Here is a 24,109-nt window from a genome sequence, read left to right as displayed (position 1 = left end):
GACGAAAACATTGTGTTGTCTCTGAAATTGTTGACATAAAATCCATAGATAATAAGTTACGAAACTCATTCATTTTGAGTGAGAGCGCGCCCATGAGCTTATTTCAAAACTTGGAAGCATTCACACATTATAGGATAATGAACAGCTGATAGGCGAAATGGTGAGCTAGCAGAAAAAACGCGCCGAAAATAATTGACGAAAAAGTTCGTTTTCGCTTAATATAAAAATGCCGCGACTGAAATATTTACAATTATTTACCTTAAAATTAATTCAATTCAAATATAATAATTTAAATTGAGGTAAGTTTTTAAAACTTTCCAAATTTTCTTATATCCTTTTCGACTTCTACTTTTAATAAGCCTTGTGTACATATGTATGTGAAAATGATTTACTCGTACATATATGCAGGTAGGTATGTGGGGTGGCTGTCGTAATGACATACTTAGACCTCTCATAGGACCATTGTGATACCACTGGAGCTGATCCTTACCCTACGTGTTCCTTTTCAAACCTTCCAGTAACTTTAATAAACGAGCAGAGCTTAGTTAGTTTTAGATGGGCTATATCCGCTACAACGGTTAAAAATGCTGTATCAAGAGTGCGCAGCCTTCTCTTAGCTAAGCTTTCAAACTCACATAAAAGGTGTCTGACTGTTTCCTCTTATTCTGTATTAAGACAGCTTCTACAGATCTCGAAGCACGGGCTGCCTATTAAACAATTAATACCCCTATCATTTTTCTAATAGCTTCTGTTAAATCTTAACAAGATTTTCGATCAACTGCTGTTCCTCTCGAAGCACGGGCTGCCTATTAAACAATTAATACCCCTATCATTTTTCTAATAGCTTCTGTTAAATCTTAACAAGATTTTCGATCAACTGCTGTTCTAATTCGACTACGTCTGTCTGCTTAGTTCGCATGTGGTGAGGTTTTGCCAGCTTGTATTTACCATTTTGATGGTTTCCCTATCTATAAGTAAATTACAAGTGGCTATAGGCATGGGTATCAGCGCCTTACCCGGTTGGAGTTCGAGCGTTTTACCGCAGAAAAAAGTTCCATTATTTTTGCTTCTATTCTACTCAGAATTTATTCACAGTTTCGTGGCAAATTTCGCTTGCTAGCACTGGAGTGGAAAGCAAAGGAAAATCGCATTGCAGTGACTGCAGTGCAAAAGTTCGGTAAAAGTGCAAGTGAGATTTACGAATTGCTGAAAAAACTTAATATTTCGACAAAGTTTGTTTACTGATCGATCAATCGTTTTTCCTAAACGTCTGCAGCAACAGAGAGAAAAATAAGTGGCCGTTCTCGCGTGGTTCGAACCAGCGCACACATAAAAGCCGTTCGAGAAAGAATTCACAGATATACCCTAAGAAAGCAGTAAATCATGTCCAGGGATATGAATGCGTCAACCAGATCCACGACAATAGTAATTAGAGATGATCTCCATATGAAAGTCTTACGTCTCAGGCTCAACTGATCATATTTTGACAACGCGCTTGAACTCCGCAGATGTAAGCAACTCCTTCGGTATCACGCGGTCAATGACCATGAAAATATTTCTTTTTACAGATGAGAAAATTTTCACTTTTGAAGAAGTTTTTAATAAGCAAAATGACAAAATCTATGGTGGAACTTCTAACGACGCGAAAAATGTTGTTCCACGGGTTCAGTGTGGCCAACATCCAGCCTCTGCAATGGTTTTGTGGGGAGTGCCTTGTAAAGGCGTTATATCTCTTAATTTCTGCGAAAGAAAGGTTAAAAACGGTGTAAAAGTGTACCAGGAGAATGTCTTAGTTAGAAGACGTGATGAAGCAGTTAAGCAGTATTCTCATCAATGGAAAACGTTGGATATTTCAGAAAGATTCCATCTCCAGCCCATAAGGCAAAAACCACCCAGCAGGGGCTAGGTTAGGTTAGGTTAAAGCGGTTGTGCTGTGGGACGCACCCAGGCTCATAGCCCATTGTCATGCCGCGTGGGGGGAGCCTTCTCTATCTCTCCTAAAACCAGAGTGTGCTTTTCAAAAATTTTAGAATATCTCCCATTTCTGCAGAACTGAGATCTTCCAATTCCTTCAAAAATTGTCTGCCTAGAATAATAAACCTCCGTCTGGATAGAGCAGGACAATGGCACAGAACGTGGAAGATTGTCTCTTCGTTTTCCTCATCAAGACAGCTTCTACTGAAGTCATGTGCTTGCACACCCATCTTTTGGACGTGCCTACCTATTAGGCAGTGCCCTCCTAATGACCGAAATCAGTGCGGAAACTGTGTTTACTTTGGCTTAGCAGAGATTATGTGCATTTAGCATTGAGAGTCGGCCACAGTTGATGGGCGATTTTGCAGGTGGCTTCATAACAACATCGTTCGCTTGCTTTTCTTACGATTCCTTCAAGGGCAAGTAGTTTACTTGTTTGTCTGCCTATGTCATTGCCTGTGAACTCATCGGTCAATTCGTTGCCGTGTCTCTCCAGTTCATCAGCTCTGCAATTACCCTCAATGTCGATATGGCCAAGCACCCATATTATCCTTAAGCGAAATGAGTCAGCCATCTCGTTAAGAGATGTGTGGCATTTCATGGTTACCCTGGAGGTTGCCCATTGTTTTGTGAGAGATGCTATCGCTGCCTGGCTGTCAGTGAAAATGTAGATGTCAATTCCAGATATTGCATCACACTGTAGCAGTGTTCGCGGCAATGGCTAAACAACATGTTCCTGGGTTCACAGCCGCAGAAGGTTGGCCGTTTGGAAGTCCAGATCTAAATCCATTGGACTGTACCATTTCGAATGAAAATTAAAAACTTTTTTTTTAATATTTACATGATTAAATAAATCTGAAAAGTAAAATCTGGTAAAAAAGTATTATAATTTCATATCTGTAACGGGCTTAACTTGTAACAGAACTTATGGCAGGACTAAGTACATACATATATAAATGGCAGAGGCGAGCTCCGTCTCACTTTTGTAGCGTTCGTTTTGACATTCCTCCTACAGTTTAAAACCCCCTCCAAACGGAAAATTGGTTTTTATGTGGAGGGTTGCCATTGCCTGTAATTAGAAAAAAACTTTTTCTAATATTTGGTATTTCATACCCGGAAATTCGAGCCAGACACTACGAATGATTGTCACGTATCAGCCCATTCAGCTACAACGGCCCTCAGACTTTTGGCGTATCTACGAAATTAAGGGACCTGAGCTTGAGCAACCACTACTAAAGACAGCAAGCGTTTCCACGACCGTCGGTTCTACGTTACCGAAACGGCCCGGATTTGTATCCGGCCAAAGACTGTCATTCCAGTAGTATTACCCGTATGTAAATATGGCGAATGTTTATGCTGCTACAACAACAACTGCATTTATAACAACCATGCCCCATATTTAATATAAGACTATTTTATCGCAAACACAACTGAAGTTATTTAAAGTATTAAGAACAATAAATGCTGCAATAAGTGCACAAAACCATTATAAATGTGAAATTGAATGGAAAATAAGCATAAAAGAAATACATAACCCATTTACAATTGTCAGCAATTTGAAGTGGGGGTAACACACACACACAAGTCAGCAAGAAAACAAATGAGGCAAGCGGAAAATTCGCACTGGCAGGTGTGAAAACAACGAGCGAACGTGAGCGCGGTGCCTGGTTTCGTGATATTTATCGAGTTTACGGCAGCGTTTGCATAAAATGAACACAGGATTGTGGTAAGCGAAATTGAAAGGTAGGAAGCAGAAGCAATGAATAAAAAAGAAGGTGCCTCAAATTCAAGTGACTATAAATTGAAGTAATAAAAATTAAGTTTCACTGCTGTAAATAATTTGCAAAATCTCGTGTAAAATATATTTACGTTTGGTATTGTCCTTAAAGGTCGCTAATAAAATTGAATTTTTCTTATATTGGGTAGTCGAACTCATTTTTTTATATTTATAATGAACTTTATTAAACCAAATATGTACCATTTTGGTCGACCACCTTTTGCCATTTTTCTTCTAGAGACATTATTCCATCAGTGTAAAACTTTTGTGGTCTCGGCGAAAAACTGCGACAAGTAATTTTCACATGCTTCTCTTGAAGCCAACTTTACTACATTAAGGGAGTTCTGCATTGACCGAAACCAATGGTAGTCCGATGGTTCAAGGTCAGGGCTCTATGGTGGATGCATCAAAACTTCCCAGCCAAGCTCTCCCAGTTTTTGCCGAGTCATCAAAGATGTGTGTGGCCTAGCGTTGTCCTGATGGAAGACGACGCCCTTTCTGCTGATCAGTTCTGGCCGTTTTTTTTCGATTGCTTGCTTCAATCTCATCAGTTGTTGACAGTAAAGTGTAGAGTCAATCGTTCGAGGAGGCTGGAGCAGCTTATAGTGGCTGATTCCTTCCCAATCCCACCAAGCACACAGCATAACCTTTCGAGGCGTCAATCCTGGCTTTGCGACCATTTTTTGAGCTTCACCACCCTTGCACCATGATCCTTTTCGCACATTATTGTCATATTTGATCCACTTTTCGTCTCCTGTTACCATTCGCTTCAGAAATGGTTCGATTTCATTTCGTTTCAGCAAATAATCGCAGATGTTAATTCGGTCTATTCGTGTGGTACCCAAACATCCAGCTTCTTTTTGTAACCAGCCTTTTTTAAATGGTTCAAAACCATTTGATGATGAATGTTTAGTGCCTTGGCGATGTCATAGCAGCTTATGTGACAGTCCTGGTCAATCTTTTCCATAATTTCATCGACTTTTTCAACGATAGGTCGACCGGAGCGAGGTGCATCTTTCACATCGAAATTTCCAGAACGGAAGCGAGCGAACCATTGTAGTGCTACACGAACTGATACAGCATCGTCTCCGTAAACTTCACAAATTTCATTGGTGGCTGGCGTGGCATTCTTCCTTTTTTTATACAAAAATTTCAAAATAAAGCGAATTTCTTCATTATTTTCACTCATTTTTGAACAACTATAACTTTTTTCAACTTCCCCGAATTTAATTTTTTTTTTGATAAATGAAGCTTAAAATGTCACCTTTCTAACACCACATGATAGGACACAATGTGATTGGTAGCACTGGAGATAGATGACTCCAACGACATCTATTGACAAAATACGAAAAGACTTTTTCGACCACCCAATATATCCTTTATTTATTACAATCTGTTATATACAGGGTGCGCCATCTTTTATGTCGGTATGTAAACGCTGAATAACTTTGTCATTTACCAACCGATCGACTTCAACATAATATACATTTTTTCGATACGTCAATTCAGTACAATTTCACCCATGGATCGCTTTACACCGAAACAACGCGCTGAAAGAGTGACGCTATACATCGAAAATAGTCGTTCTATTGTTCTAACTCAACGCGCATATCGCAAAAAGTATCGCGGCAAACAGGCACCGTCTGGAAATACTATTCGTCGTTTGGTGTCGAATTTTTTTGAGCACAGTACAGTAGGAGATCGTCAACATGCCGTTCATCAACGACCAAGACGTTCCAATGAACTTGTTGAAGTAGTGAGGGAGAGCGTTGCCCAGGAGCTAACAGTGTCATCGAAAACAAATGTTTTGTTTTTTTTTTATTCCTTCCATAAAATATTACACCTGTCGTTAGACAATAAGTAATTTGATTTACAAAAAGATGGAATGAGAGTGATATTGAAGGGCCAATGCCCCCAAGCTCATTTAGAAGAAATATATACATATTATTTAAAAACAAGTGGTTAACAAACAATGACATATACGATTAGTTGACAATTGATTACATTACATGGATTTTGCAAGATCTGTTGGTGTTTGACGGTTAAGCCGACTTTGGGTAGATTTTTCTTTATTTGGTAGTCTTCTCATCATAGGATTTGTGAGCGTTAATAATCTATTTATGTGTCTTCTGCTAGCGCTTTGTATTGTTTCATCAATAGTATCGATGTCAAGGTCGCGATGAATATCTGCGTTAGGTATGTACCAAGGTGCATTAGTTAAGGTCATAAGTATTTTAGACTGGACTCGTTGAAGTATACTTAGATTACTTTTTGCAGCAGTGCCCCAAATCTTAATTCCATATTTCCAGATCGGAGCAATTATCGTTCGATAAATAAGTACTTTATTTTGCAATGATAGATTGGACTGAGGTCCAAGTAGCCAGTACAATTTCTTAAAGCGATTTTTAGCTTCATTTCGCTTTTTCTTTATATGCTCCTGCCAGTTTAATTTCGAGTCGATCGTAATACCCAGGTATTTCGCTTTGGTGTCAATATGCACGTCACAATTACCAACGCTAACTGGATCAATGGTTGTCCTTCGGTTTGTGTAGTTTACTTGTATTGTTTTGTCAGCGTTAATTTCGAAGTTTCTTTTTTTGAACCAGTTTAATGTCACATTTAATTCGTTTTGTAAATTTTGTTTTGCGACTTTTGTATCTTTATGAGATACCATGAGGACTGTGTCATCCGCAAATGTTGCAATCATGCTGTTTGCTGACTTCGGTTCCGGTAGATCAGCCGTGTACAATAGATACAATGTTGGTCCTAAGACACTGCCTTGGGGAATGCCTGCGTTCATAGGTTGAATGTCTGAACATGCGTCGTTATATTTAACATAGAATTTCCTGTCTTGGATGTAACTCTTAAGCATAAGGTAAAATTCATTAGGTAGTTGTGTTTTTAATTTATGGAGTAACCCAGGGTGCCACACTTTGTCAAAAGCTTTAGCTACGTCGAGGTATATGGACATGCACATTCTTTTTTTATTCAGGTCATCATTAATTTTGTGAACTACTCTATGAATCTGTTGGATTGTTGAATGGTTTTTCCTAAATCCAAATTGGTGTTGGGGTATCAGATTCATCCTTGTTATTATAGGATTTATCTGGTCAAATAATATTTTTTCGAAAATTTTTGATATTGTCGGTTGTAGGCTGATTGGTCGATATGATGTCGCTAGTGTAGCGTTTTTGTTAGGTTTCGGGATCGCTATAACTTCAGCTACTTTCCAGGTACTAGGGAAATATTTGAGACTTATAGCAGCGTTGAAAATATTTCTTAGATAAATTATTGCCTTGTCAGGCATATGCTTCATAATTGTTCCCGAAATTTTATCGTATCCAGGCGATTTATTGTTCTTTAGAGTTTTTATTAATTGTTTTATCTCCGTAAGTGTGATTTTTTTAATTTGCTTCTTATTCTCGTTTGCTGCATAAGTGAGATTTATGTCGTTATTATTATTTTCAAAAGTATCTTTAAAATGTTGAGCTAAGACCGTTGCTTTTTCTGATGTGTTTCGGGCCCATTTCCCTTTAGTTGTTTTTATTGGTGGTAAATGTATTGTGGCGCCCACCACTTTTTTCGTCGCCTTCCAAAGTGTGTAGTTTGTGTATTTTGTTGTGTCAAACAAAATGCGGTGCATTTCAAAGGACGATTTAAATTTGTTTCCGTATAAAGTGCAATTGACACAAAGAATATTGCCGACAGACCATTGACGTCGCTTGGAATACGGCCAAACAGTCGCTCGAATGGTTGACACTGAACTTAATTTTGGGAAGCAAATTTTAATGACTGACGAGGCACATTTTAACCTCTCTGGCAGCGGGAATAAACAAAATTGCCGTACTTGGGGAATTGAGAATCCACACGTGATCCATGAAATGCCGTTGCATGACCGGAGAGTAAATGTTTTGGGCCGGTATTTGCGCTAAAACCATCATTGGGCTATATTTTTACCGAGAAAACGAAACGGTCGATGGAAACTGATATCAATGGCTGTTGACTCATTATGTCTGCTCGCAAATGCGTAAGAAAGGTTTAGACGGTTACTGGTTTCAACAAGACCGTGCGCCATGCCACACTGCGAACGCAACAATTGAATTTCTGCAACGAAAATTCCCCAGACGTCTAGTATCAAAAAGAGGCGACGTCGACTGGCCCCTAGATCGCCTGACTTAGTCCCCCGGACTTCTTTTTGTGAGGTTATCTAAAAAATAAGGTTTACGCCAACAAGCCGCAGATTATTGACTTGCTTAAGGCAAACATTAGTGTCGAAATCGACGCTAGAAAACCAAAAATGCTTGACAAGGTGATGACAAACACAGAAAAAGATCGCAGTTTGTGATTGCTAATAAAGGTGACAACTTGACTGATATTGTATTCAAAAAATAGTTTTAATAAATTTTAAATAACCGAGCCAAATAAAAATACCTCACTTATATCAATCAGTTTTTTTTTAAGTCATTCAATGTTTTCATACCCACATAAATATGGCGCACCATGTATGTCCACTTTTTTTAAGTTATTCCCAATTTTTTTGGTTTTCAATTACAAGTTATGTCAATTGGTAGAAATCATCAGCACAATTTAACTGCTTGAAAAAGTTTTCAATTTAAGATTTTTCACAAAGCGTTTCGAATTTCACGTCATTAAAAAAAAAAATTGGATGGAAACTATTCTGAAAATAATTTTAAACACTATTATGCTTTATTAAAAGAGTGCGTGTAGCGTATTACACACAACAGAAGAAGTGAAACTTTCAAGACAGACAAAGCAAGAGGGAGAGACCATAGAGAGAATGAGAGAGAGAGAGAGAGAGAGAGAGAGAGAGAGAGAGAGAGAGAAAGGATATATATTTAAATAAATTCACAATATTTCCAGAGAATACAAATAGACAAAATTTACAAAAAACGGAGAAGGGTCGACCGATGTAGGTAAATGCCGGACATAAACCGTGGCAACAACGCGCACTATTCCGAGCGTTTATCACCCGCACAAATGCAGCGATTCCAGGACCGCAGCAACGGCACAAATTACCGAAAGGCAATACCAATAAATCCGACGCCGGAATGGATAACCCTTATAGAATGCGCCAGCACTAGCCACGAAACGGAAATAAGCGCCAAGAAGTAGGCACCAAAAAAAAAAACGTAAAAACAAAAAAACGCCCCAAACAGTAGGCACCAAGGAAATATAACGCCAAAAAGTAGGCACCAAAAATATATTTCCTACAAGTTTGCACCAACAAACAAGCGCCAAGAAATATATATATATATATATATATATATAATTGGCGTGTACACCCTTTTTGGGTCTTTGGCCGAGCTGCTCCTCCGAGCTGGACCTACGGCTACGGCGGCCGCCTTCTGCATTAGGCATTGAATTAGCAAAAGAGTATGTCCAAAGAAGAGCAACGATGGCAAGCCTTCCAAGAAAACTGAAAAGGACCATAAGGGAGCATTTGAATATGGACTTTGAACAAATATTTCCAGCGGTTACAACTGGAAACAAATAGTTTTTGTAAGTTTGGACTCAAATGGTTTCGATCCCAGAGTTCACTAAAGGTGAATGCAACTTCTCCAAAGGCTTCTGTTCCGAGTTACTATGCAGATTGCAGCTAAAAGACAAAGCAGCCGTAAGAATGGCTTGGGGGTAGACCTCTCGACTACTACTATAACATCAAGCTTTGAGTCACCTCTGTAAATGGCCAAAGTATCAGGTGGACTACACTCCTACTTAAGGGGTAACACCACTGTACACGCGTAAAATAAACACGATTTTTAAAGAATTTTTTTGTATAGAAGGAAAGGGAAAACAATCACTCTGATTTGGGAAGTTATTACTTATATACTAAAATACAAAACTACAAAGTTTGATCGAAAAATTTTACAAAATGGCGGCATTGGAGACATTTTTGTAATGTGGTTTCTCTTGAAGGAGCTCCGCGGCACGCAGCACAGAGGTTGCAAATTTTAATCTGGAACAAAGAAACATTTTTTTTCTTAATCTAGATAAGAATAGCTAGAGAAGCACGTAGGGGATTTAAAAAATATTTATTTTTCTGGAATTAGCAAGCATTTGAAGGAAAAAACTATATTTTGGACTAAAGAAACGGCACTTAAATAATTATAACAATCGTTTAAATTAATCTATCGAAAATCCCCTACGCTCTTCTCTTAAGAATGTTATTATACAGACGTAGTGAAAAACCTGATTAAAAATATTTAAAATTGTTTGAGTTATGCTGCGTGCCAATTTCAGAAAACGTGTTTTGAGAAAAACGCGTTTAAAGTTTGGAAATTTGGAGAAGTCGTTAGGTAGCAGTCACTAACGCTTGGTTAAAAGCTTCAAATATTTATGAAATAAACTTCGGTAACGTATAAAACTTTTTGTTCTGTATTTTAAAAGGTTCAAAGAATTTTTTAAGCTTATAAAAAAAAAATCAATTTTTTGAAATTTCTACAGTGGTGTTACCCCTTAAGTCTAAACTCCTACATATAATACTACTAAGCTCCTGTAGTATATTCATATGGAGCTGCTGTGTTAGTTTTCCTCTAAGTAACTAAACCATTCTTATTTCAACTGCAGCTGTACTTGTATACCGAATTTCGCATATCCCATCAACTATTTTCTCACTATCTTTTCTTTTCCTCTTTTTTTCTACTTCCCACTCTTCCTCTGGCCGCCAGTTGCAGTATTGAATTTCTGTACATCAATACTACTCGTGTCAATGCAATTGGGATTTTACACGCTTGAATTTTATTTCCACATTGCAATTTCCACGCTTTTCCGTTTATAGCTCGTTTGCATATTGTGGCACTTGTTTATCTATATCATCCTCCGGGTTCACATTTTATTGTGGCAAATGCTTTATTCTGAATGAAAATGCTTTAATAACAGTTATGCATAAGCACACTGAGCAGCCTGAGCACCGCTTTGAAAGCATGCCGCACAGCATGAAGAGTAACCGCAAGCTGATGCCCACAATGGAAAGCGAGCATAAAACCGAAGTATCAACCCGACACATTTCATTAACACTTGGAAATATAAGCGAAAAACTTGCAGAATGAGATGCCAGCAACAAAAACACAAAATACGCTCCGCAGAGCAAATAAAATGCAAGACAATTGCAAAGAAGAACTTTTACTCAACAAATTAGTGCACTTTAACAGCGCAAAAACCTGGCAACGTTGGTGTTGGGTATGGGAAAAGTTTGCGGTAAGAATAAAAGAGTCAGCTTAAAAAAGTTGGGTGAAGTAGACGACGGTTACCTTACTTTTGGCTACTTCAATTTCTTCGGAGTGGTATGAAGCTAAAGTTATACAATGCTAGGGTCGTAAGACCTGGTAGCTGATACTCTTTGCTTGATATTTCTAATAAATAAAAATAGTCACAATGTGGCATAGCTCTGGATGACTTAGGAGAACGCTCCACTGATGTCTGTTCATAGTCACAACTTCAATAGTCCAGATGACTTAGCCCACAGTAGTCAAATAGCGCATGTAGACGATATTTGGTCGTGCTTCTTGGAAAAGAACCAAAAAGGTGGAAATAATAAAAAGGAGCTTTGGATTAGAGGATGACGAGCAACAGTGGCTAATTACGTACGTACAACTGTTTCAAGCTACTGACGAATTTCACCAGGTGCGTGATACGTAAACCAGCAATATCCGCAGGTGTAGCTTACTTTGTTCAAGAGAGATGCCCAAATCTTTGCCCCACGAGAGCAGGGCAACAGAGAACAAGGTTCTGAGATGATTCCACCACCAGACAGCTTTTACAGAAAGAAGAAAGAAAGAAGAAATCCCAAGTCTCACCGCATGGACACCTAACAGATTGTAGTAGTACAGTAGTAGTGTAGTTCAGTAAGGATAGCCACCAAATTCGAGTGCTGTAGCTTTGTTAGCCATATTAGTTTCCTCGAACGCACCCAATTTAGCCGGGTCAGCAGAATTTCGCGACTTTGCACTTTGCGCACTAGCTCAGCGCTCGCTGATTTGATACGAGGCCCTTCTTTCCCGGAGTAGAACAAAGGTTCTCAAGGGAGCCCCAATCCTCTCGTTCTGTGATAAAACAGTCATATGGTTCCTTGTCTAGTCAGCTCGTCAGCCTAGCAGTGTCCGTCTATGCCGTTGTGACCCGGAACCTAAATGAACTGAAACTGATAGCGAAGTATTCGGATGCGATCGAGAGAGAAGTCAAGCACTCCGAGACTAATTTCGATCGCACTAACAACGAGTTAGGGCCTAATTGTCGCTTGGCTGTCGGAGCAAATACTTAGTGATTATAGAAGTAAAAAACCAATCCTCTTCTTCCTTCATTGCCGCTATCTCCACTTGCAAAAGACTATAGTGCTCTTAAAGCCTAAATTAGAACTTAATGGAGAGCTCCTTGCAGAATACTCCCCCACCAACTATTCCGTCCAGCTTCGAGCCATCCATAAACATATTTCCATGTCTTCAAATGTTGCACAGCGCCCACTCCTCCCTTGATAGAATATAAATGGGAGAATTGGGTAATTTATTCTCATTGGACAGCAGAGCGACTTTCCTTAATAAAACTCTAAGAGATGTCATTTGTCTGAGTCATAAAAACCTTCAAATCTATCATCAATATATTCTGTTTTGAGCAAAACACAAAGAGTTCTTATTCCGAAAATTCGAGTCTCAGGCTCGACTCTCTGATCCTATAGAGAATGGATTTTTACACCACCTCCTAGGAGCATCCACTGCTGAAGTCGAATTCAAAGCGCCAAGTTTTACTCATAGGTAACCTCAAATCCGACAGAGTTGCTACCCAGTGGCTGAGTTACTCATAGGTAGCTCCAAATCTGACAGAGTTGTAACCCTGTTAAAGTGAAGTTGATTACTCTTGGATTATCAATTGGTGGTCCAAGACGCTTGGTTCTAGACTAAAGGTTCTGAGGGTATTGATATTGGAAAATATTTGTTGTGAAGGACCTGTCTTAGAGCTGTGGATACTGAATACTTAGCCCGTCTACGTTTGTAGTGTAACTGACGATTGATGGCATGCAAATTTAAAATCTATAAATACTAGTGAGCTTCGCACCAAGCTATGGTCACAGTAAATGGCATTTAGTTATGGATATCTTCGATTAGTTTGGGCGAGCCAATGCAACATTTGCGCAGCAAGAAAACTCCCATCCATGCTGTGGCCACCAACGGTTTAATCGAATTAAAATTTTCAATCAATTTTAAGAAATAGAGAAAGGGAAACAATTATGTTATGTATCACTCAACAAATGGTTACTTAGACGATTTAAGTTTTCTTAGATCATTTAAATAAAAAATCGATAAATTAAATTTTCAATACATTCGTAGCTAGAAATTAGGTTATTTTTGTATTACTCGGGCAGAAAGTAAAGGGTGGTTAAATTGCAAGGGCCGATATTAAACGTAAACCACACCTATATGTCCAGCTTTTTTCTGCATTTCATTTGGCATTTTTCAATTTTAGACTAATTTAATTTGAACTATGGAAAGATGCTCAATCCAGCAACGCATTAAAGTTATTCAGCCTTATTATGAAAACGGGCGTTCAAATCAAAATGCATATCGCGCACTTCGTGAAGAAAATCATCTTCAGTGATGAGACACATTTGCACCTCAGTGGATTCGTCAATAAGCAGAATTGCCGCATTTGGGCGAATGATACTCCAAGAGTGATTGCCGAAAAACCAATACTCCCACAAAGAGTGACTGTTTGGTGCGGTTTATGGGCCGGCGGCATCATTGGGCCGTATTTTTTCCAAAATGAGGTCGGTCAGGCAGTTACTGTGAATAGTGTTCGCTATCGTGAGATGATAACGAACTTTTTATGGCCCGAATTGGAAGATATGGATTTGGACGATATGTGGTTTCAACAGAACGGTGCCACTTGTCACACAGCTAACGAAACAATGGCTCTTTTGTGCGAAAAATTTGATGGCCGAATAATCTCACGTCGCGGCGATGTCAATTGGCCGCCAAGATCATGTGATTTGACACCGTTGGACTTTTTTCTTTGGGGTTATTTGAAAGAAAAGGTGTACGTCGATAAGCCAACAACAATTCAAGAGCTAAAGGATGAGATAATTTGGCACATTAACGGCATAGAACCTCAATTATGCCTTAGCGTCATCGAAAATTTGGACCGTCGGATGGAGGTGAGCCGCCGAGGCCGCGGCGGCCATTTGGCCGATATTTTGTTCTATACGTATTATGATAACAAAGAGAAATGACAATAATTACTTAAAAAAATTTTATTTTATTCAAAATCAACACCGGCCCTTGAAACTTAACCACCCTTTACATTTAATTGGAACTCAATTGATAGCACAAGCATTTCAATTGCCAAAATTTCGTATTTCATCAGAACGAACTCATTCTACAATAACTAATTAGGGCATTTCATCATAAAACGCATCACCGATAGCCTGACTAATTTACCACCTTCTCAACTAATTGCTGTCTACAATTTGCCATTGACAAACAACCAAAATTAAGCATAGATATGGCGCAAAAGAGCTTGTGCTTTCCCCTCGAGATGGCAAGCTAATGAGATTTTATGTATAATATCAGCTGAAGCCGTGCAAACAATGCGATGGTGTGGCGGAAATGTTCTCTTCCATTTCCTAGAATTAATTAATGCCCCAGGAGTTGGCGCCAATACATCAGGGCGCAATTGATGGTCCCCGGCGGTGCATGGGTTGCGTTTAAACCAGAAGTTATACCCAGCAGCGGCACTTGGCAAATTGTGCAGCATAAAGGAAGGGGGTAAACCTGTAAGTATCCTAAGAGGCACAGGCTTGAAATTAAATCAGTTAACTTCTTTGGATGATCTATTTCATTTGGGCTTTTTGATTCGATTGTAAGGCGAATTTGCTAAATATGCACATTTATTGCTAATTACATAAACATATACATAAATATTATCTCATTAACTTGCCCTCTCAAGAGGAGTGGTGGCGCGACCTGGGGGCTGTGGCATGGGAGTTCCATCATAAAAACATGCCTATAACCTTCATTGGGTGAAAATATGAATGTACAATATACAAATTTTTACGTCATTTGGTGTTGTCGTTTCGTAGTGATGCGCGGACAACGTACACACATTCACATTTATAGTATAGAAGATATGTAGTTCATACTGCAAAAAAACCATATAACGCAAACTTTAAAGCTTTGTATAAAACTTGTAAAAATTTTAGAAAGTTTCATCAAAAAATTTAAATTTTTCAACTAGAATTTTTTGAATTTTAGTGGTACTCGTAGCAGTTTTAAAGCCAATTGGATTCTAGTTCAAGTTTCAAGTTACCCCAAATAGCTGTTGATTACTGACAATTTTTTTGCTGAGATGTTACGTTTTTTCTGCCATGCATACTTGAATTTTTTTTGGAGAAAATAGCCTCACATGGTCAATAGAATAATCGTAAAATTTTTTTTGAAAAGTGAAAAGTTTTAATAGACTTAAAAACAATTTTTTTAAATTTTTTACAAAGTTTGAAACTTTTCGTTATAAATTTTTTGTTGCAGTTTGAACTATATTTTTATGAGAAAAAATATTGGTATATTTTTTATAATTTTGCAGCAGGGTGTATGTGAGAAAAATTTGTAAGGGTACGAATGAAAAGTGATTGGGGCAAGTATAACTTCATATCTTAAGTGTCATACCTACTTTGTATTTCACTGCTGAGGGCAGTACCAATGAAAATCACATGCAAAGTCAAATCCTCCACACAAGCGCACGTTGAAGGGTTAGCTGTTTTTGTCCGACTATTGTTAACCTTTTGAAATTACAACTTGACAAGTTTCAACATTTCCGCCTTCAGCAACTTTTGTTAATGGCTGCACGCTGCCTTTCATTAAGCCTGTTTAGAAAAAGTGGTAATACAAATAATATTTATTATTATCTAAAATAAAGCCACCAGGTGCCGCCGTAGCCGAATCGGTTGGTGCGTGACTAACATTCGAGAAGAGAGAACGTAGGTTCGAATCATTTTCCTAAAAGCGGTCGTACCTCGGCAAGCAATGGCGAACTTCCGAGTGTATTTCTGCCATAAAAAAGCTCCTCATAAAAAATATCTGCCATTCGGAGTCGGCTTGCAACTGTAGTTCCCTCCATTTGTGGAACAACATTAAGGCGCATACCACAAATAGGAGGAGGAGCTCGGCCAAACACCCGAAAAGGGTGTACGCGCCAATTATTATATATACATATAAAGGCACCACCTGGTGAGATACCTTCGGCTACACTTTGTCATACAATAAAAATGACTAAGCAAAGCGCAACCCAAAATTATGGATATACAAAAAGTGATTGTTTCAATTTTTTCCATATTTACTTAGTGCAAATGTATGTATTAAAGCGATTTTTTTAAGTTTCTCCATTGGTAGAAACCTTTGAGTGACAATCAACATAAATGTGATCCCATGAAATGAGGTGAGTGCGCAGATAAAAACCTGTTTTTCTTAAGGTATTAACATATAATTTAAATGGAAGATGTAGTTGTTTAAAATTTAATGGGTAATATTTTGGAATAATAAATAAATACATAATTTAAAAATAGCTTCTCAAAATTCAACTGGGAAGGATTGCGTTGGAATCACATTTTCTACTGATTTTTTTTTTCTTTCAGTACTGCACTAAATATTCTCGAATATAAATTTGTCAATCCCTTAAAAAGTGTGTTTTCTATTTATATCAAAACAGTGAATTTTGTGAATAAATGATTTACGAAATAAAAAAAGAGTGTATGAAACTGTCAAAGCAGACAAGGAAAGAGGGAGAGACCCGATAGAGAATGAGAGAGAGAGAAAGAATATATCTAAATAAATTCACAATATTTGCAGAGAAGACAAATAGATAAAACTTTCAAAAAGCGGAGAAGGGTTGACCGGTGTAGGTAAACGCCAGACACAAACCGTGGCAACAACGCCCACTACTCCGAGCGCTTATCATCAGCACAAACGCAACGATTCTAGGACCGCAACAACAGCACAAATTACTGCAAGGCAATACCAATAAATCCGACGCCGGTATGGATAGCACTTTATAGTACGCACAATCACTAGCCAGGAAACGGAAATGAGCACCAAAAACGCTACAAAATTGGGAACAAAAAACGTCCCAAACAGTAGGCATCAGGGAAATATGGCACCAAAAATATATCCCCTACAAGTTTGCACCAACAAACAAGCTCCAAAAGGTAGGTAGTGTTATCTCTGACTAGAAATTAGCAACCACAAGGAAAAACTCAGGAAAAATTGCCTAAAGTGTATCTAAGATATATATAAGGCATAGCTCTTTCTCTCCTTTCCCTCTACGTTATACTTTTTTTCTCTCTCGCGGAACGAAAATGCCAAAAAAGTTGCATGGCCTTGAAATTTTACTCTCCATTCTCGCTCGTCCATCGACGCCTAAGTAGTTTCACTTAAAAAATAATGACTTTGAGTGAAGGAATTTATGTTTTTACTTTTACGTGCTCTATTGCTAGTTCAAAACTGTCACATATGATTGACGTACAAAAATTATAGATCTTCCGAATAAATAAAGAGAGAAATGCAAATAGTTTCTAGGTTATGGCGGTCGTACTTCTACCGAACATACCGCATTTCAGTAGTTGAATCATTTGTATTACAAAACTATTGCAATCTTTCGACAAAAATACGCAAGGGCAATACCTGCAAATTTATACGAGTAGTTTGTTGAAAATCCCTGTAGAAAATCCCTTTTTTCATATAGCCAATTATATGTTACATATTCACGAGTTGGAAAACCATCAGATTTGTTGGTTTATACCTCCGATAACAGAACAAGTAATATTGTGGGCGCAAAAGCCACTGGACTCATATATTAAGTGACAGGAAGCATAAATAACACATTTTAAGTTTTTTAGTACTTCGGAGCAACGCTGGCCACGAGTAGCTATTACAAAAACCAACCAAAAATTCTACTGGCACAACTCTATGCCGATGCCCCATTGTGGGCAAATGTCAATAATCTGATTTTAATACAAAAAAGTAGGAATGGAACTACTTACCTTCTGTATAATACTCGCATCATGATTTTAATGAAAGTTTGACTACAAATAAAAATTGATAATGGCTTTCTTCAGACTTCTTCTGTGCATACATAAGTAAGTAACTACACAAAGCAGAGGCTGTCAAAAATTTTGGTATATGCATACCGAGATACTCAAGACTTTGTCAAAAAGTTAGCTTAACTAAATTTTTTTTATTATTTTCAAAAAATTCGTACCCAGCATTAAGAACTTCGGGATGAAATTCTATTTAGGCTGGCAATTCAAATTTAATTAATAATTCAAGTAAAACTTGCTGTAATCCGCCTTCTCGTTTGAGGCAAGTTGATGATTTCCAACTTACATACATACAGAAATGTTTTCATGCCGTTGCAGCACAGAGCCGTTACTTATTATATTAAACAACTGCCGGTGCTGCTTTAATTTTTCTTTTAATTCAAGGCTAATTTCAATTTTGAGCTTATCAAAAATTCATTCATTAAAAGTAAAGCATTTTTGCTTGTATTCAGCCAGATTTTATAACAAAGTGAAAAGTTTCCAGGCGGTACTAAAGAATTCATGAGTTTTGAAAATTTTTAAAAATATAATTTAATGAAGATTATACTGTTAGAATTTTGTTAAAATATTCCGCCCGCATGCCAGTACACTAAAACCCAAGAGTAGTAAAGCTTTGATCATAGTATATAACAGTTTTTGTAACCACTTAGCGGTATAAAAATGGGCTGATGAGCGATGTTTAAGCGAGTTGTACCTAATTGTTTCTCCTACCAGTAAGTATAGAATTATCAACAGTAATTTGAACTTTGTGCAAACTAACAAAAAATTTCAAACTTTTTAAACAGAATTATTATAATAATATATATAATAACCATGCAAAATACAGGTTTCACAAAACGCGTTGATTTAAAAAAACAAAAAACTTCTAAACTAAATAACAAAAAAAATAAGAGATTGTCTGTAAAGTCGGTTTACTGACGATAGTTGAACGTGACAACGTCATAAAAAAATACTGATGGAATGGTTGCATTTTTCAAAACAAAATTTTTATTTTATTTGTTTGATAGATATTTTGTATGTATATAGAGGAGGAGGTAAATGGAATCGCAATGGAATAGGTCAAGTAAAAAATGACGAAACATTTATCAAATTCATGAAAGATATGTTCAATTTCGATTGTGCATCAGACGTTAATAAGTCAACAGCACTAAGAGGCACCATCATCGATTTGACTTTTTCAAGACACATTACACTCCCTTTCATTTCCTACTTTTCCTATCATCGTCCTATTCTCAACAGAGAAATGGTTCATTACCATGCATACAGGAAGAAGGCATATGCAAATACAAGTATGTGAATTTATATACCTACATATGCGCATATACATACATATATACGCTCGCTTAAGTAGGACAGAGCCAGATGTCGAACGTTGCCGAACGCGGGGGCCGATTGTGCTCTTTGTCGTTCGTTCTGCGCTCTCGCTTGCAATTCAAGCAAGGTAACGACGCATTTTTTCAAGCGTGCAGCCGGATAAATCGAATTAGAAGACGTTATCATGTCAAAAAAATGCTAAATTAAGTTACCAGTATGGTACTCTGGCCATAGTGGTCACCAATTGTGTTAGTAGTACTCATTGTTAAATACGCTGAGAGCAAAGTAACGGCACCACGATAGGAGCCATCTCATTATTCTTTCCAACACGTATCATGGATTGAGGAATTACTTTCTCTGTTACAATTTTGTTAGCATTGATAATTGGAATTAAACTTTTTATAAAGATGGCTCCAAGCTAGACGATAAGGTTGGCTACGGAGTTTTCTCGAAGGAATTAGGACTGGAACTATCCGTTCGACTACCAGACTACTGCAGCGTCTATCAGGCAGAGGTACTAGCTATAAAAGAAGTGGCTATATACCTAAATACGCACGCCGTAACAAGAACGATTATAAATATATTCTCGGATAGCCAGGCGGCCATCAAATCAATGAATGCGGCTTTACTAAGATCGAAGGTTGCACAGGAATGCCGGGCAGCTCTAAATGATATTAGTGACGTATTCAAGGTCAGCCTTATTTGGGTTCCGGGACATAGAGATATTAAGGGAAACTGTAAAGCAGATGAGCTAGCCAGAAAGGGTTCCGCTCTCCAACTGCTGAGTGATAAAAGTACCATTGGAATACCCATGGTCACGAGTAAACTAATATATTAATAAAAAACCACTTTATCCAAGAGGCCAATAGGTCATGGAGAAATGAAGACACGTGTCTAACAGCTAGGCTACTATGGCCGCAAATAAACAAGAAAAGAACAAAGGAATTGCTTAGTCTCTCAAGAGACAATATCTCGAAGGTCGTGGCTTGTTTAACCGGTCACTGGCTATTTGGCAGACATTCCTCGAGACTAGGAGTTTTCTCCCATGAATATTGCAGAAGTTGTAGAGATGAGGAAGAGGAACAAACAGTTGAGCACTTCCTTTGCAATTGTCCAGCCCTAGCTAAAATCAGAGCAGGTTGTCTAGGTAAATACTTTTTTAATTCTCTTACAGAACTGTCTGGCGTGGGGTTGGCATCAATACTACGCTTCATAAGAGCCACGAAATGGTTCCACGAAGGAAGATAAATGAGGTTCCCGTGTAGCACAGTGGTATCACAACGGACCTGTAATGTCTAAGTGAGTTGGTCGTGCAGACCGACTACCACCATAACCTAACCTAACCTAGCATTGATAAGCTATGATTTCCTCTCCCCGCTAATATCTTATCATCTCCCTTCCTCTTATTCTCTTATCCTCTCTCTCTCTCTTATCCTCTCTCTCTCTCTTATCATCTTTCTTTTTCGCTCCCTTTTATCCTCTCTCTCTCTCGTTCTCTCTCTCCCCCTTGTGCCAAGTTACATTTCTCCAATAATGCTTTGAGTGTTTCAAAATTCACTTACGATCAAGGGTTGTATCTACTTATTAATTCTAAGGAAATTGTTTTATGTGATTTCTTAGATATTGAAGGCACCTTTGATAACAAGGAAATCGATACACCGCTGTAGGGTGGGTGAAAACGATGTTTGGCAGCCAAATAATTAGCTCAACTCTAGGTGCTGAAATTATCTTCTGTGGCCTTAATCATCGATGATCTTCTAATAAAACTACAGGAGACAAGCTAAGTGTCATTGGATATGCTGAAGATCTTACGGATATTGTGTCAGGCAAATAATTTGTAGGTAAAATTTAGAACTTCCTGAACCAAACACTGATGCTCATATTAGATTGGTGTCGTGCAGAAGGCCTATCTATTAACAGGACAATAATTGTTCCTTTCGCAAGCAATTTAAGGTAGAAAAATTCTAGAAGGAAATATTAGTTTAGGGAAAAGGAAATCCATTATTTTTGCGTAAAATTTTTGCGCAAATAGTTCCAAATTGTTTTACGGCTGGTCATTAGCTCCTGGGTGGAACTACGACTACTAACTTGCCGTTGAACTCCGATTGTTTCTCTAATTTTATCGACATTTTCGACGACAAACCTGCCTGTGTGAGGTGCATCTTTAACATCAAAAATGTCTGAACGGAATCGACGGAACCAAAATTGCACGTATTTAGCTATTGCGGTATCAGCACAATAAACACCATTCACAATTTCAGCAGCCAGCTGCATTTTCTTCTATATCAAAGGAAGCTGTAAAATGTCCCGAATCTTCGATTTGTAGACTTCCATTATTAGCAATATATAATACTAATATGTATTTAGAAAAAATAGGAACAAAAAATTATACAACAAAAATTCTACTTGACTAATTTTATTAAACTAAAAAAGAAATTAAAATAACTTACTATGAAATAAGTATATGTGCATCGGCATTTCTTTACATTTTTTACAACGTTTCTGTAACTTTCGATTTTCTAATAATTAATATGTTTCCATTTTGAGAAAGGACATCATTTATACGTTTAGGCATAGAGTCTGTCAAGTTTTAAAGAGTGAAATCACCTATGTTATCCCACTCTTCCAATAAAGCACTTTTCAGGTCTTTGATTGTCTCAAGCTGCCGACCATTCTTATAAATACGGGCCGACAATATTCCCCAGAGGTTCTCAATTGGGTTTAAATCGGGACTTAGTGCTGGCCAATCCAGAACTAAAATTTTTCTTGCTGATAGGAAGGCCCTAGTTAAACGAGCCGTATGGATTGAGGAGTTGTCTGGCGGGAAAACCCTGTCGTCTCCGTAAACTCAATGAAAACATCCTCTAATATTTCACCACAGAATTCTGCGTTGGTTCTTGCCGGAATAAAACAAATTGTAAACTTTCCACCATTCCCGAAAGCGGCCCAAATCATCAAAGACCCACCACTGTAGTTCCGCTTATGACGCGTTTGCCGTGGTTGCCTAAGGTCCCGCCAATATTTCTGGCAACCATCTAGACCAACTACTTTGAACTTTTTTTCGTCCGAAAATACAACGTTTCGGAATTCGTTAGTCCAAAATTTATATTTTCCGGCAAATGCTAAACAAGCCTTAATGTGGCGTGCTAATAGTCTTGGTACCGGCTCCTGTAAACAATGTTTAAGTGTTCCGTCCTCGACCAAAATTTGATGTTTGCAAGACATTTCTTTTTGAGCAGCCAGACGACGAATTTCTCGTTTGCATCTGCTGTCGATGTTAGTTGGCCTGCCGCTTCGTTTGAGTTGACCATATGTTTCTGGAGTTTTAAGAAAGTTGCTGATGGTATTCCTATGCCGATTTATATATATATATATTTTCCCGTGGTTCCTAGGTGGAACAAAGGGCCTCAATAAACAAGTTAAAGTTAAATCTATTAGAAGCTAGGAATTTTATTTGCCGCCAAGAGCGGCCTGCTTGTTGCACTTCTGTTTCTACTAGTCGCCTCCACGTGTTAGATGGTCTGCCAGGTCTGCGGCTGCCTTGGGGGTTCCAACCCAGGGCTGCTCTAGTGATATCACCATATGGCTTTCGAAGTGTGTGACCGATCCATTTCCATTTGCGGCGTCGAATTTCGAGATAGACTGGTATCTGTTTCGTTATAGTCCACAGATCGGAGTTTGATATGACGTTAGGCCAAAAAATGTGCGTGATCTTGCGAAGGCTGCGGTTGATGAGTACTTGCATTGCTTGTATGTCGCGTGTTGACGCGTTCCACGTTTCGCATGCATACAAGAGGACAGATTTCACATTGGACTCGAAGATTCTCAGTTTCGTGCGCCTCGTTATATGCGTTGCTCTCCAAACTTTATCAAGCATGCCAAACACTACGCGAGCTTTCGATAACCGGTTACGTATGTCAGCCGCTGAACCGCCGTTTTTATTTATTACACTGCCTAGGTAGCAGAATTCATCTACAGCTTCGATGTTAGTGCCGCGTATCTGAAAGATATGTGAATCGGTGGTGTTGATGCGCATTATCTTTGTCTTCGCAATGTTTATTTTCAGTCCAGCCCTCGCTGCGAATTCGCTCACCGCCTCTATTTTTGCTTGCATATGCGAGTGTTTGTGTGATAGCAGGCAAATATCGTCAGCGTAGTCTAAGTCCTCAAGGTTGCCGCTCAGGCCCCAGGATATGCCTCTGTTCGCCGCTGAGGCTTGTCGCATCACTAAGTCCAGTACCAGATTAAATAAGAGCGGAGATAGCACGCATCCCTGTCTTACTCCTGTTCGAACTCGAATAGCGTTGCTCAGGATGCCCTCATGTCTCACACGGCAGCTTGCTTCACTGTACAGTTCTTTGACAAGTGAAATGATTTTTTCAGGTACTCCTTTGCAGTAAAGTGCTCCCCAGATTGCCTCGTGGTTAAGAGTATCAAAAGCTTTTTCAAAGTCGATGAAGCAGAGATAAAGTGGCGAACGCCACTCGACCGATTGCTCGACAATCACTCTCAGGGTGTTGATTTGATCGACGCAAGAACAGCGTGGTCGGAATCCCACTTGTTCATTCCGTAGGCCACTTTGCAGTGCGTCGGAAAGCCTTTTATTAATTATATGCGCTATTACTTTATTGACCATGCTTAATACTGTTATGCCTCTCCAATTCTTGCAATCGGATAAGTTGCCCTTTTTCGGTATGAGCGTGATGACACCCTCCTTAATGTCATTCGGGATCTTCCCGGACATCCAAATGTTTTGCAGTAGAGGGAGTAGCCTTCGAGCGCTCACCTGAGGGTCAGCCTTAAGTAGTTCAGGATTGATGTTGTCTGGTCCTGGCGCTTTATTGGCCTTTAGGGCTTTAATTAAGTTCATAACTTCGATCTCATCAGGCGAGGTGGTGGGGATATCGCGTCTTACCAAGTGACGTGGACATTCACATGGCTGTATT

The sequence above is a fragment of the Anastrepha ludens genome, chromosome 3 (genome assembly GCF_028408465.1).
Source record: "Anastrepha ludens isolate Willacy chromosome 3, idAnaLude1.1, whole genome shotgun sequence".
In the NCBI taxonomy this organism is placed as follows: Eukaryota; Metazoa; Arthropoda; class Insecta; order Diptera; family Tephritidae; genus Anastrepha; species Anastrepha ludens.
The sequence above is the reverse complement of the archived record's forward strand: the minus strand, read 5'-3'. Positions refer to the sequence as shown.